The sequence below is a fragment of the Pipistrellus hanaki genome (genome assembly GCF_964339955.1).
Source record: "Pipistrellus hanaki genome assembly, chromosome: 2".
NCBI lineage: Eukaryota > Metazoa > Chordata > Mammalia > Chiroptera > Vespertilionidae > Pipistrellus > Pipistrellus hanaki.
Window position 1 is genome coordinate 41,450,464 of NC_140504.1, and position 16,294 is coordinate 41,466,757.

The 16,294-nt window shown below is 44.5% G+C and overlaps 1 protein-coding gene across 8 annotated transcripts in view; it reads left to right on the forward strand.

The window, feature by feature from the left end:
- ST6GAL1 (ST6 beta-galactoside alpha-2,6-sialyltransferase 1) overlaps positions 1 to 16,294 on the forward strand; it is a 109,267-nt gene that overhangs the window by 23,922 nt on the left and 69,051 nt on the right. For 5 of the 8 annotated variants that reach the window (XM_084871824.1, XM_084871827.1, XM_084871823.1 and 2 more), the window contains exon 2: positions 3,110 to 3,227. The gene's annotated coding sequence lies outside the window, so the exon portion shown is untranslated. Of the gene's footprint in view, positions 1 to 3,109; positions 3,228 to 13,005; positions 13,503 to 13,695; positions 13,831 to 16,294 lie in introns of those variants that run through there. The other 3 variants (XM_084871828.1, XM_084871830.1, XM_084871829.1) reach the window with 3 other exon arrangements.

Below are 16,294 nucleotides of genomic sequence, written 5' to 3' on the forward strand. Positions count from 1 at the left end.
TAAGGAAAAGAGCTTTAAACCGAAACCGGTTTGGCTCAGTGGATAGAGCGTTGGCCTGTGGACTGAAAGGTCCTAGGTTTGATTCCGGTCAAGGGCATGTACCTTGGTTTCGGGCACATCCCCAGTAGGGCGTGTGCAAGAGGCAGCTGATTGATGTTTCTAACTCTCTATCCCTCTCTCTTTCTCTCTGTAAAAAATCAATAAAATATATTTTAAAAAAAAGAAAAGAAAAAGAAAAAGGGCTTTAAGTAGATACAATGGATGGGTGAGTGCCCTGTTTTCACTCACTGCCCCATTAGCCTTCAGTGAGCCAGAGCTAGCTGGAACCCCAGAGCTGATCTAAACCAAGCTTTTCAGATGTTTATTGAAATGATTCAGGGTATGCTCACACAAATACAACGTAGGAAGTACAGACAAGCCTCGCAGCCACTAGAAAGTCACCACGCATCTGGTTTCTCTGTGGCTATACCATTTCCTGTCTGTTTCACCGCAGGCCTCTGCCCTGTTCTCTTCATAGGCCAACTTCCTCTTCTTCTGAAGGTCCCCACAGCCCCATCATTTGATCTCGTGGGAGACATTTGCTTCTCTAGAACCCTCACTACCTTTCCTTTAAGCTTTAGGGTCTGCCCCCAGCTCACTATAGTCTTTTCATAGTTGCAATTTTGAAAGCCTCTGATTGTTCCAGCGCCCTTATTTATAGGTGAGTTGCTTTTAAGTGAAAATTCTACCCTTTGACCATCAGGAGAGGCCCAAAGTATAAGTGGGTGGGGTAGTGGTAGGTTGGACAGGTGAAGACTTGCCTATTTTAGTACCATTGGAAGTCTGCAAGCTATCTTCCAAAGAATTTAGAAAGCATTAATGGAAACCCCCCCCCCCTCCCTCATTCCCTTATTAGTCTGGAGTGCTGGGTACATAGGGTGGAAGGTGGTCAGCTAGGAAGCAGCATGAGACTTGTCCCCAGGGTTTTGCCTGGATCACAGGGTCACAGAAATCCATTCAGTCTGTTTAGACAGGTTACTTGGTGAATTATCCATCTCTCACTGAAGGTTTGGCCTGGATGGAGTAAAAGGAGGGAGGTGAGAGGCTGGCTAGAGAGGGCTGCAGAGTGGGGGCCTCCTTCCTGTTAAGGAGGTGGGTGGATCAGCAGCCAGGAGTCCCCACACTCCCAGAGCACCTTGCTCCTGTTCCTTGGGAAAGGTTCTTTGCTGGCAGGCTCCCAGGTGGCCACCAGCTCAGCTGTGATTGCAGGTAGAGGTCTCTTCCTGGCCTGGCTCACTCTCCCCACAGTGACTCTGGCTCCTGGTGTTTTGTTAACATGAATTATAAACAGAAGCAAAATGCTCAAATGCCGCAAGCAACTCTTTATTTTTCCATCTCACCTGATTGGTGCCTTTGTAGTTTGCTCTGATCTGCCCTGAATCTTTGTCAGACCTTGATATTTCTGTGCCCTTAAATGGCTCACTTCAGGTTCTGTTTTATTTTTTGTCGGTCCAGGGCCTACCAGCACCAGGATGACGCTTGTTTCTCTGTGTCTTAGTTCTTGGACACCGCCCTTGTGTATTAACATTCCTTCTCTGTTCCCCAGTGGCTTTCTCACTTTTCCCCCTCCTTACCAATTCTTACTCATGTTCCCTCCTCTCCAAGCTTGATTTGGGGAGCCCATGTTATCATCATGGATCTTTTCTTAGACTGGGGCTGGACTGAGTGTGAGCAGGAAATATAAAAACCCAGACTCCGTGAAGCCCACACTCATTTCCACTAGAAATGTTACACAAGAGAAATTTGGAAACTCTTTGATTGAGCAACTTGACTTCTAAACTGTGTCTTACGGATATAACCACTACTTTCCCCCAGAGACTAAGTTTTACAAAGCACTATTTGTAATTACCCCCCAAAAATGTTGGAAATGACTTAAATGTCCAGCCTTTGGGAGGTGAGGTAAATTTACGGTACAGCCACATAAATTGTCTGGTTTTATTGCATCTTTATAAAAAAATCTGGATAATAAAATAAAACCAGGAAGGGTGTGTTATCTTTAGTTACCGTATTTTCCGGCGTATAAGACGACCCCCTAATTTTACAGTTAAAACATAGGTTTAGGCCTATATTCGCTGTATAAGACTACCCCCCACTTCTGAGGCAACACCAGTTCTTTTTTTAATAGACCGCCTCTCTGGCCAATCTGAGCAGGCTTTTTACTAGAACACAGTGTCATCTTATATGCCGGAAAATACGGTATCTTGGGTGGGTGGAGAAAGAATGGATAACTTTTCTCCTCTTGTCTAAATTATATTTTTTTTAAATTTCTAGAATAAACATAAAAAAAAAACACACACACAAAACAATGGCTTTAAAAACAAATGTTATCCACTCAGACAGCTATAATAATATATGGGTTGAAAATGTAGGTTCCATTAAAAATGCTCCCAAAACAAATTAGAAATGGAATTTACATTTGTAACATTATAAACAATATAAAGTTGCTCACAGGAAGACTTGAGCAACTTTGATGTATTTTAAAAATATATATATTTTATTGATTTTTTTACAAAGAGAGAGATAGAGAGTTAGAAACATCGATGAGAGAGAAACATCGATCAGCTGCATCCTGTACACTCCCCACTGGGGATGTGTCCACAACCAAGGTACATGCCTTTGTCCGGAATCGAACCTGGGACCTTTTAGTCTGCAGGCCGACACTGTATCCACTGAGCCAAACCGGTTTCAGCTTGATGTATTTGTTGATTAAAATCAGTTGTCCACCACACCTTATCTAAACACGAAACTTGGGGTTTACCCTTATTTTTCTTACCAACAATAGCGAGTAAGGAGTAAGTAGCATTAGGATTCAGTGACTGGAGTAGTTTGCTTTGCTTAATCTTTAGTTCAGTGAAATTACTCAGCTCCAGAAGGGGGAGGTCTGGGTGAATTGATGGGCAGTTTGAACCCTGGGAAGGAGATTGGCCCCCTCAGGTGAGGCTCTTCTGGAAAGGGCTCTGACCAGGGCTGGGAATGGGAGAGGCAAGGGTGCTTACCCTCCTGCAAGTATTAGCATATTCACTTCTGGTGCTCCCCAGGCAACTTTGCTTTGTTTGTTTTTTCTCTGCAGCCAAGGCCGAAGTCACTGGGTACCTCCTCAACCAGCAGCCCAGTGGAAAGCAGCTATGGGTCCCAGCTGAAGTGAGCGGGCCTCCTTGACCCTGCCACATCTCTGTCCCAGCGCTGAGGTAAGACCCCTTGAGGACTGAGAGGGCAGAATGCTTACAGTTGGGGTGGTGGTGGGGAGTGTGTGAAAGCCTCCTTCCTCCTCAAAGGTTCAGGAAAAAAGGAGCGGTTGTTTCAGATTCAGTCAAACCATCTGCTTTCACCCCAGCCCGTTGGGAGGAAAGGTCATTTGGTGGCCAAAGAGGCTGTGATTTTTGAGAGCAGGTTTTTTTGGAATCTTAACAGTGAGTTGAATTCACCCAATTGCTGGTGAAATTTGAACTCCAAATGTAGCGAATTTATTCTCTAGGTAAAACTGCACCTGATTCAGGTGAATGCTTAACTTAAGTGCACCTGTTCTCTTCTGCAAGGGAAGTTGAACTCTTAGGAAACTCATTCTCTCTCTCTCTCTAACCAAAGGGAAACAGAGTAACAGAAATTGTGTGTGGGAGGTTATTGCAAAAAACGTTCCACTAAGCTCACTAAAAAATGTCTTTAATTACCTATCTATGTTTTGATTATAAAGGTAACATGTGCTCATAGGACATTTGGAAAACTACTGATGTGGAAGAAACAACATGCCTGAAATCCTATTGCTGTGAACAATTCTCCAGGTGGTTTTTATTAAGGTTACTCGTTAAGCCTCTATAGCAGTGTTTCCCAAACTTCTCTCATGATGAGAATCACCTGGTGGAGTTGTTAAAACACAGATTCCTGAATCCCAACTAAGAAGTGCTAAACTAGAATTTTTGGGAACATATAGGTAAAATTGCATACCTAACTTAGTGCTCTGTATATAAAATCTGTCTTAGAGCACTAGTTAAGTATACAATTTTACCTATATGTTCCCCAAAATTCTAGTTTAGCACTTCTTAGTTGGGATTCAGGAATCTGTGTTTTAACAACTCCACCAGGTGATTCTCATCATGAGAGAAGTTTGGGAAACACTGCTCTATAGCATGTTGACGCCTCGCCTCTCGCATGGAGGTGGAGGTGAGACAGAAAGAACACTCAGGAGCAGGAAAACTTGTTTCTAGCCTGAAGGCTCTTGAGAGCAGATTTTTAAATATTCAGGAATTTGGCAGACTAGTTGTTAAAAGATTGTTGGCCGCTTGAAATTGGCCTTGGTGGGGACAATTACACTGCGGACATGAGCCAGTGATGCAAACCAGGGCTGTTTTGTTCTGGAGATTCAGGTTACCAGCACATCTCTAGTTCCAGAGCTTGCTCTACCATCAACAGGCTGGGTGGCATGGGCAAGACACATCACCAGTGCCTCCCTCCACTTCCCCTCCCTCCTGTGAACAGTAGATGCGCCATAACCATTCGTTAAATGAATGAATGAGAGTGAGATTTCTGTTCTTGTTATCCCATAAGACAGTTGTGAGGGTCCTATAAGAGAGTGGAAATAAAACGCATTGCATTCTGTGAGAGTCCCTGCTTATGGACAGAAGGGGTTTAGTTGGTTGGTAAACCTTTGGTTTATTTTTATTTTTATTTTTTTGTTAATCCTCACCCGAGGATATTTGTCCATTGATTTTTAGGGAGAGTGGAAGAGAAAGGGGAAGATAGAAACATTGATGTGAGGGAAACATATTGATTAGTTGCCTCCTGTATGAACCCCTACCAGGGCCTGGGCTGCGTGCGGAGAAACCTGCATTCAAGGTGCGTGCCCTTGACCAGAATTGAACCGGGATGCTCTATCTACTGAGCCAAACTGGCTAGGGCTGGTTTACTGAATGGAGAGAAGTCACTGGCATTTCCCCGTTGGCTCCTGCTACTTGGGGGAAATCTGTGAATTACTGACATCCTTTCATAAGGGCATTTGAAAACTCTCCATTTACTGACCAACATCTGGGGCAAATTTTCTTGCTGGAAAAATCAAGAATTTGGTCAGAGAAGTGTGAACAGGAAGCCCCAGCGCTACCAGTTGTGAAAGCCGGGACTGAAATCAGAGCTTTTGAGTCATAGGCTCTAAAGGGGGAAGAGAGGGCGGAGAAGTGGGGGTTAGAGGAGAGAGGAGGAGAAGGGGCACTTCCTGCCAAATGTGAAATTTAAACAAAAGCCTCTTTCTTCAAGGCCCTGCTGCCAGCAGATTAGAGCTAATTAAATTAGCATAATGAACCCCAGCTTCTGCCCTCTCCCTCTACTTTCTGAACCTCTTGGTTCCTTCTTTTCACCTCTTTCCTCAGTCCTGAAGGAGGGGATGAGGAAGGTAAGGCATCAGCTAAGCATCAGTTGACTCTGTAGAGTTGTGGTTCAGAAAATAATAAAGGACCATAGAGGCTGTCTGGTCCTACACTCTCATTTTAAGAAGCCAGGTCCCACAGCGGGTGATTTTCCTGCTTGAGGTGAAGGTCTGTGCTCCTTGGAAGCAGGGAACCAGGCTGGGAGGATGGGATGGGACACCACTCTGGGAGCCACTTGTTCACTGAGCCCCCCCACATAGCACTGGTAAGGGGGAATGGTGGATGGTCTCTGGGTGCCTCTATCCTTCTCAATCCGTCTCCTGCACCTGCTTCCACAGCCCCAATGCACATCACCAGGTATCCCTCTGGAGTGCGAGAAATTAAGCCCCTTTCCCTCAACAGGGGTCTGATTTTCTAGGCCAGTGAAATCAGCTGAGATTTATCTTATTCTGAGGACCTTCAGATATGTGTATGGGAAAAGGAAGAGTGTTTAAGCTCATGATGGCTCCAGGCATTGTGCTTTGTGTTCTGCTTGCATGATCTCATTTAATTCTGCAGTGACCTAGCAAGGTAGGCATTTCTATCACCATGCGGCAGAAGTTTACATTGAGTCTTGCAGAGGTGAAGAGCCGGCCCAAGATTTCACAGCTGGTAAGCAACAGAGATGTAAACTTAGCCTGTCTGTGACCTCCTCAAAGTTAGTGAGCACTTTTGACATCAAGCACTGGCCCACATGGATTGGAGTTCCCAGGCCACATTTCAACCAAGTAGGGCCCCTTTCCCCAAGGAACATCATTCCGTCTTTGAAGCTACCCGAACAATTGCAGCTTGAAGTGATTGGAGCTTTACAAAGGGCCACACTGTTCCTTTCAGTCTCAGTGACTCTTCCTTGTACAGTAAGATAGCATCGGAGCTGGGAGCATCTAGATGCCTTCAGGGTAGTTTCCTTATTTGTATGATGCCTCAGGTGGCATGCTGGTGACCTCACTTCCCTCAGCCAGTGAGAAGCTGGAGCTTTCTCAGCCTCTGGACTCCCAGTGCTCTTTCCAGGGGACCATACTGAGGTGGATCTGTTTGGTTTTCCTGTGTATTTGGGTAAGAGATTATTCCTTTGGCAAGAGGGATTTAATTCAATTCATAGATATTTACTGAAAGCGTACTGTGTGCCCATCCAAATACCCCAGCCTGTTTGCGCAAGAAATCCTGGCTCATCCTTATGTATACAGGTGTGACAAAGGGAGGAGCTCCCTACATTAAGATTGTATATAACATATACCATCTTGTAGCTACCCAGCTCCAATCTTTTGTAAGAATTCTAAAGAGGGAAATTATGTCTCAAATTGCTCTGTGTTTCCCAGCGTTCCCAAACTTCTGAAAGTAGCTCAGTCTGCTAAGTGGGGAACAGAGCAGCAAAAGGTGGGTCGGGGTCTTTGGAAGACTCTTGCAGAGAGGTAGGGCCAAGGGAGGAGGCAGCATGGTAGAAGGAGTGAATGGGTAGGCACTGATAAGTCAGGTAGGTCTCTTTTCCAGCAAAACTGGAGTGGGTTGGGGAGCTGAGTGTACGGTTTTGTAGGCAATCAGGAATCTTTTTCATCAGTGGCACCTGATCAACTTCAGGAGAAAAATCTCCAATCAGAAGGGCACTCAGAATGTGAATCAGGCTTGAAAGGGTTCTTTGGAAAGCTTGTTGGTTGGCCTCAACATCTTGCATCTGAGGAAATGGAGGCCCAGGAAGGGGAATGGTCTTGTCTATGCCACAAGTGAAACTGGAGTCTACTCTTCTGAATGCCTGGTCAGGGTCCTTCACCCCAAACCCTTTGGCTGCAAAGGGAGGAATTTTCTAGGGAGCAGCTATAGCCTGCTTTCTGCTTTAGCTTGTCTGGCCCAGTCCCTGTGATGGGTTGGGTTTGGTTGTTAGAGGAATTTGTGGCAGTAGCAACCAGTATGGAGAAGATGTCCTCTCAGTAATGCCAGGGATCCTTGACTTCTCAGTGAGTCAGCCCTTCCTTCACCCTTCTTCTTTCAGATCCTTCCTAAACTAGGACTTGCTTAGGCCAAGGGACTATCAACTATGGCTTCATGCTGGGAATTCACCACTCTGGGAAGGCATCACAATACAGAGAAAAGTGCTCCAACCTTTGGTTGGTTTTGAGCTGGCTTGACCATAGCTGCAAGACTTCCTGGCCTTTCTTACCTGATCTGTACAATGGGCTGAACAATAACTACTAGAGCACATGTGTCAAACACAAGGCCCGCGGGCCAAATCCAGCCCGCCAGGCCTTGCAATTTGGCCCGCACCGCGCTGTCATCACTGCACTCCGCTGTCAGTTTATGACATTGTCAGTTTATGACTGTTCAGTAAACCATTCGGCCCGCGATTTAGGCTGGATTTTAGATTTTGGCCCCTTCTCTGATTGAGTTCGACACCCCTAACCTAGAGTAAAGATTAATCATCCTAATATATAAAAACCCTGGGTCCATCACATCCACAATGACCGGAGGCTGGACTAACTGGAAGTCAGTCCTGCAGTCAGCACTGGGTTGCCGCGGTGACTCAGCACTGACTGCTATAGCTGCAGGTGTGGTGACCAAGCACTGACTGATAAGGGGGCTGTGAATCAGGCCCAGAGAGAGGCCTGAAGAGAGAATCAGGGTCTGATCTGTAGCCTCTGACAGCTATTGATCAGCACTTCCCTCTCTCTTTCTCTCTGCTGGGCCAGCAGCCATGTCTCCAGGCCTCCACCTGGGCTGCTGATCAACCACACCTTTTTGATCAGGCCCCATTGATAGGCCCAGAGACATTAACTGGCATAGAAACCAACCAATCAGAACCAAATTGGCTGGCAAAGAGGGCAGTTGGGGGTGAGGTCAGGTCAGCAGGGGAGGGCAGTTGGGGGTGATCGGGCCAGCAGGAGAGCAGTTAGGTGTTAATCAGGCCTACAGGGAGCAATTAGGGGTGATCAGGCTGGCAGGCAGAAGTGGTTAGAGGCAATCAGGCAGGCAGGCGAGCAGTTAGGAGATAGCAGTTCTGGATTGTGAGAGGGATGTCTGACTGCCAGTTTAGGCCTGGTCCCTAAACTGGCAGTCAGACATCCCCTGAGGGATCCCAGATTGGAGAGTGTGCAGGATGGGCTGAGGGACATCCCCCCAGTGCACGAATTTTGTGCACCGAGCCTCTAGTTACTTATATAATGGTTTCCTATAAATTAGATGAGAAGCAAGAGGAAATCCTTTCTTCTTCATCGTTTGAGTGGCCCCAGGAAATGTTTTATAGAAATGTATATATCTATTTCCCCATAGATGGGCCAACAACCTGTGCTGATTTTGTAATGTTCTGTGGGGTAAGTTCTCTCCACCCAGGCCCTTCCTGAATCCAGTGTTTCAACATCACAACCTTATGGCTGAGGTGCTAGAGTTGATACAGGATGATTATTTTCTCAAGGTCAAGGGAAATGTCTGAAGTGCAGAGGGAAGCTGCCATGATTGCAGGCCCTTTCCACACTTAGCATCTCCTGTTATCTCCACTTATAGACGGAGAGGCCCTCTAATGCTGGAAAAAATAGCAATGATAGTTAGCAAATACACCTATGTGCCAGGTACAAAGTGCTTTCTACATAGTAACTCATTTAATCCCCCCACAATCCTGAGTTAAGTACTATTATCCAATTTTTGAAAAAAGGGAGAAAACTGAGGCACAGAGATGTCTCATAGCGAGTAATTGCTGAGTAAGTTGGGATTTGCACCCAGACGGTCTGACACTCAAATCTACCCTTTTAGTCCTTATGCTGTGATACCTCCGTGCTAAGGTGGATGGAACCTCATGAGGTGTGCACCCTGCTGTGAGAACAGGAAGGGTCTCAGGCTCCCCACTTAGGAGCATTTGGGGGGAAAGGGAGGGCTCACCATGGTTCTCTGGGGCATCAGCATGTTTGATGTTGAGACTAGAACCATCGGAATAGGTGGGAAGTGCTTTCCCAGGGGAATGGGCTGCTCCTTAAAGGCCTGCACCGGGCATGGGCTGTCCGGGTGTGAGTGGGGCTCTGGCTCTGAAGACACAGTTCTGTTCTCTGAGCCTGGTGTGCACTCAGGACGGGCTTACACACACTGTAGGAAGAGACCAGGAGGAGGATGTAGCAGCCTTGATCTTGGAGGACAGCGCATGACCACACTGGTCCCCAGACTCTCAATCACCTGCCTGTGCAGCAGCAGTAGTGACCTTTACCTTGCATGATCCTGGGGCACTGAGAATAAGCTCAGAGCCAGGCTTTACAAAGCTGTGCCTTTTTTCTTGTTGCTTGTTTTTGTGTGTGCACTTTATTTAGTCAGCTTATTACTCAACCAAACGCAGTGCATCATCATGCTGGTTTTGATCATTATACAGATTTTTCCTTTGTATTGTATTGTATTGTATTGTATTGTATTGTATTGTATTCTATTCTATTCTATTCTATTCTATTCTATTCTATTCTATTCTATTCTATTATCTCTAAGAAGTTTTTATTGTGGTAAAATACACCTAGCATAAAATTTACCATGTTAACCATTTAATTTTTTTAAAAATTTATTTCAGAGAAGAAGGGAGAGGGATAGAGAGAGATAGAAACATTAATGAAGAGAGAAAATAATTGATCAGCTGCATGTCACGTACTGGGGATCGAGCCCACAACCCAGGCATGTGCCCTTGACTAGAATTGAACCTGGGACCCTTCAGTCTGTAGGCTGATGCTCTATCCACTGAGCCAAACCAGCTAGGAACCATCTTAGCAATTAAAAAAAAAAAAAAAAAAAAAAAAAAAAATATATATATATATATATATATATATATATATATATATATATATATATTATTGATTTTCCACTGAGAGGAAGGGAGAGGGATAGAGAGCTAGAAACATCGATGAGAGAGAAACATCGACCAGTTGCCTCCTGCACACCCCCCACCGGGGATGTGCCCGCAACCAGTGTACATGCCCTTGACTGGAATCGAACCTGGGACCTTTCAGTCCGCAGACTGACGCTCTATCCACTGAGCCAAACCGGTCTTGGCCATCTTAGCTATTTTTAGGTATACTGTTTAGTAGTGTTAAAATATATGTTCTCCAATAATTTGAACATTTTTATTTTTGTTTATTTATTTATATTATTTAAATAAATCTTTATTGTTCAGATTATTACAGTTGTTCCTCTTTTTTCCCTCATGGCTCCCCTCTGCCTGGTTCACACCCCACCTTCTTCCCTTACCCGCCCCCCCCCCCCCCCCCCCCACTGTCCTCATTTATACGTGTACGATTTTTGTCCAGTCTCTTCCCACATCCCCCACATTCCCACTCCCACCCCCAAGAATTGTCAGTCTACTCCCTTTCTATGCCCCTGATTCTATTATATTCACCAGTTTATTCTGTTCATCAGATTTTTTTATTCACTTGATTTTTAGATTCACTTGTTGATATGTATTTGTTCATAATTTTTATCTTTACCTTTTTCTTCTTTTTCCTCTTCTTAAAAAATACCTTTCATCATTTCATATAGTAGTGATTTGGTAGTGATGAACCCCTTTAGCTCTTTCTTATCTGTGATACTTTTTATCTGACCTTTAATTATGAATGATAACTTTGCTGGGTAGAGTAATCTTGGTTGTAGGTTCTTGCTATTCATCACTTTGAGTATTTCTTGCCACTCCCATCTGGCTTGCATAGTTTCTGTTGAGAAATCAGCTGACAGTCATATGGGTACTCCCTTGTAGGTAACTGTTTTTTTCTTGCTGCTTTTAATATTCTCTCTTTGTCTTTTACTCTTGGCATTTTAATTATGATATGTCTTGGTGTGGTCCTCTTTGTTTGGGGTTCTGTGTACTTCCTAGACTTGTAAGTCTATTTTTTTCACCAGGTAGAGAAAGTTTTCTGTAATTATTTCTTCAAATAGGTTTTCAATATCTTGCTCTCTCTCTTCTGGTATCCCTATAATTCGGATGTTGGTATGCTTGAAGTTGTCCCAGAGACTTCTTACACTATCTTCATATTTTTTTAAATTATTTTTTCTTTTTGTTTTTCCAGTTGGGTGTTTTTTGCTTCTTTGTATTTCAAATCTTTGACTTGATTCTTGCAATCCTCTAGGCTGCTATTGGATCTCTGTATATTATTCTTTATTTCAGTCAGTGTATGTTTAATTTCTAGTTGTTCCTTTTTCATATCCTCCAGGATATGAAATTTATCAACAGTTTCTAGAAGATTCTTAAAAAACCTTTATAACCGTCTTTTGAACTCTATATCCAGTAGTTTGCTTTCCTCCATTTCTGTCATTTGTCACCTGTTACTTTGTCTCTGCATTTTGGCTGCTTTCCTGAGTTGATAGAGTGGCTTTGTGTGCTAGGTGTCCTAGAGAGCACAGTGGCTCCACTTCCCAATTACCTGAGGTGAATACTCTTGGTGCATCCCTTTGTGTGCAGTCTTGTAGTTAAGCCTTGATGTTGGTATCACTGGAAGGAATTGAAAGGAAGGAATCCTCCAGGCCAATTGGCTGTAAGGATCAGCTGTGTCTATAAATTGTAGTTTTGAAGTGGTGTAAGGCAGCAATTTTAGGTGTTTACCTATGCCACCATCTTTGTTACTGATCGATCTGAACATTTTTCATCTTGCAAAATGGAAACTGTTTTCACTAACAGTTTCCATTTTGCCACTTCTATCCAGTCCTTGCAGTCAGCATTTTGCTTTAAGGATATGCTTTTATTGATTTTTAGAGAGAACAGAAGAGAGAGAGGGAGATATGGATTGATTGCCTCCTATATGATCGCCTCCTGATGGATTGAACCTTCAACCTAGGTATGTGCCCTGACCAGGATCAAACCTGAAACCTTTTGGTGTATGGAATGATGCTCCAACCAGCTGAACCACCTGGCCAGGGTTCATTATACAGATTTTAAAAAATAACTTTATATTCCATGACATTAACTTGTTTTAAGTGTAAATTCAGGGTGTGCTTTGTAAAGTAAATTTACTGAGTTGTGCAACTATCAGCACAACTCGGTTTTAGAACATTTCCATTATTGGTGGGGTCATCCTTACTTGGAAAAGGCAAGAAAATTACTTTTCATGAAAATGGATCCATAATTATTTTTTTCTGGAATCAGTTATCTGCTACCAGAAGGAGGATCTCATTAATTTAATTCACTTAGTATTTACTGGGAGTCTGCTGGAGCCCACAGCTGAGCTAGGTGCAAAAGGGAATAAAGAGAAAACCAGGTGGAGATGGCTGCTTCCTTGCAGCTGACAAATGTCCTAATGTAACTACTTGGGTGTCTGGGTCTCCTGGAAGCTGCTGTGCAGGTATTTGTTTTTTACTGTGTGGCTCTTAACTGAGTCACAAGCAATGGCCTTGCTTTTGCAATATAGGCATACCTCGTTTTAGTGTACTTTAGTACACTAAAGTTTTAATGTACTTTTTTAGTGCTTTATTGCATGTCACAAATGTATTTTTTACAATTTGAAACATTTGCTTTCTGTTGTGGTCTGAACTGAACCTTCAATATCACTGAGGTATGCCTTAATTGGTATTGCACTGACGGTATTGGCTGAGTTGAAAGGGAAGTGTACTCTCCAACATTTGCAAACAGCTCTAGGCTTTGGCAAGCCTGGATGCAGATTAGGGAAGAGAAGAAAGAGGGTATGCTGTTAAAGGTACAAAGATTCAACAGGTGCAATTGAAGTGAGGTGCACTGAGGGAGGAAAGAGCTCCAACAAAAGCAGGACAGCAGGCCAAGGCAGATGCAGGGAGCGGTGGTGCAGTAGGAGGCATACAGCTTAGGGGCACATTTGCCTGAGGTGGGTGTTGCTTGGAGGCGTGGGGGTGAGGAGGGAGTGCACTCTTGTGTGCTAGACTGAGAAATTTGGACTTAGTGGAGCAAACATGGAAGTCACCATTTTAAGTCTCCCAGGAAGGGCACGATTATTCAGAGCTGGACTTGGGAGTGGAATTTTACAGTGAGGAGAAAGAAGGAAGTAGGCCCGGGTTAAGAGGGTTCCATGAGGGTGCTAATATGAACTGACATGGACCTGACTTAGGCAGGAGCAGTGGGGAAAAGAAAAAAGTCTGTGGGAGAGAAGATTCTGCCAGGTAAGAGGAAAAAAAAAATCTTTGTTCTGACCACTTCTCCTGGGGTTCATACCTGCCTTGCCTACTTGTCTGTTGCAGTTCAACTAACTCTTCAAACTCAGCCTGTCAAAAGCCAGGCTCAATGGCTCACCTCCCTCATGCATTTCCCTTTGCCTGGCATGCTTTTCTCTCCCTTGCATTTCTCTTTTTATCCCACTCCTCTTGCCAGGAGGAAAGAGGAGCCAGAAAGAAGCCAAGCTCTGAACACAGTCCCCATGGAAGGCAGTGCCATGAAAGGCTGGTGAGAAATTTCCAGAGAGAGTGGCAGGTGGTGTCAGATGCCAAAGAGGTGAGTGAGGATGGGCCCTGGAGAAGGGCTAGGGACTCAGGACTGGTACTAGCATAAGGCCAGGTGTGTTGGGTACAACATTTAAGGAGGCCCTCACAGTACAAGTGCCAACCCGTACTTGCACAAACCTGAGAGTGGGGGCCTCCTTAATTTTGCACCCTAGGTACCTTCCTTGCCTTACTAGTCTTGGGTTATGTGTCTGGAGAGAACTGGTAATTGGGAGGGGATGCTGGTGACCTTGGGGAAAGCATTAAATTGCAAAGGGCTAAGGACCTATGACTGTGGAACTATTTCTTCAGTAGAAAGCCTCCTTAGGGAAGCTTCCTGAAGCTGCATGGGGACACACTTGTCTCTCCCCTTACCCTGAGATAGCCTTTTAGGATTTCCACAGACTATTTAGGGTTTCTGGAGCACAGTTAGAAGACCACCAATCCAATCCAACCCCCCAGCTTACCACAGAGAATTTTGAGACCCAGAGATGTGACTTGTTCAAGGTCACACAGGAAAATGTGACTTTAAGGTCTTTCCTTTCCTTTGATGTATTATCTTCAATTGTTCTACATTCTCTTTTTGTCTCTCCCCATCTTCCCCCCTCACTATAAGAATTAGGAACAGAGTTAATACTTAAAGTCTTATCTCTATTCGAAGACCAATTCTCGAATTCTGAGAAGTCCATTTACTGAATGCTGCCTACATTACTTTAGGGCAAACAGCGGCTAGAGAGCCACTTGCGGCTCTTTGGCCCCTTGAGTGTGGCTCTTCCACAAAATACTGAGTCTATTTTGAAGAAGTGGCGTTAGAAGTTTAAGTTTAAAAATTTTGGCTCTCAAAAGAAATTTTAATCGTTGTACTGTTGATGTTTGGTTCTGTTGACTGATGAGTTTGCTGACCACTGCTGTAGGGGATTTTACATAGATCATTTCAGTTATTTCTTATAAGAACCTTTCAGAGTACATGCCATTATCTCATTTTTCTGATGAAGAGACTGAGGATCAGAGAGAACATGTGACTTGTGTATGTTTGTCCAGTTACTAACTGGTGCTGCTGGATCTGAAACGTGTGTTCTTTCTCTATACCCCATGTTTGCTCAATCTTTCATGTTGATAGGGTGTCATCATGCCAGGCACATTGTGTATTTTGTGCTGATACAATATAAGCAAAGGAGACTAAAATCCTCCTGAGACCTACCTCACTAGTCCCCATGTCTGTGAGGGGGATGGGCTTGCTCTTCATAGGTCTCTGGGCTGCCTGTGGTGGCTGCTATGTTTTTTTTTCCTTCTTTTCCCCCCCTTTTTTGGTTGTTGCTGAGGTGAAACCCACAGCCCGATTCACTCCTCAGCCACCAAGTCACATGGACTCCTTTCTCTCTGCCCTGGCTCTGAACCATTTCCCATAGGCAATACAGAAGTTTATGATGCAAGACGCATGCCCCCACATCCCCTCAAACAGGTCTGATTCAGTTCCACGATTTAGCCCTGATAAAGTCAAGTATTTTGGCCTCCTCTGCCCCTAGCCCCACTGAGAATTTGGACCCAGTGTTTTCACTTGTCACTTTAGACTGTTTGCCAGAGTTTGCGGAAAAAGACCTGGATTATTAATGTTCTTGCCGGGAACAGCTGCGCCTTGCCAGGTTGTCATATGAGCCCTCTGAAAAGCCCGGAGCTGTAAGGCCCACACGCTCCCTGGCTCACTGGCTCAGGTGGGAAATGTGATCCTATCGGACAGAAACTGCAAACAGCTCAGGAGGGCCGAAGGCAGCTTGGGAGGGGTTGACCATGGTCTCACCAGGAATTTGCAGCAGCAAAGTGAGCATCTCGGAGGCTGAGTCCATCCTGGTGCTTCAGGGGGTCCCACAATTTTTGAAGGTCTTTCTAATCTGCCGGTCCCTTCCCCTAAAGATAATAATAAGTTTAGTAATATTTAGAGACCCACTACTCCTTACACTGGGTGCTATGCCACTTGAAATACATTACAGGCATACCTCAGAGATATTTCAGGTTTCGTTCTAGACCACGGCAATAAAGTGAGTCTCCCAATAAAACAAAGAGCAATAAAATGAGGAATGTCTATCGTTTAATTATCAACAAGATACACAAGACTTGTTACTATGACTTAATGGGTGAATAAACAGCCTCTGAGAGATTCAGTGAATTACCCAAGGTTATGAAGGTAGAAAAGGGTGGAGGTGGGCTTTGAACCCAGGTCAATTGCATGCTCCTTTGAGGACTTTGTAAGCCACCAGACACAGAATAATATTTTCCCAGCTCACATTCAGGTTATCCCTGCAACTGTCCTAACTCCTTTGTCTCTCATCTTTACTTCTTCCCAATACTCTGCAAACCGGCTCTGGAGCCTGGTATTCCAGTGAGGACTTGGCTAGAGTTCAAAATCCACCAGGCTAGACGGTGAGGTGGATGATGGTGCTACAGGCCAACCCAACGATGAGGAAAGATGGTCTCTCACA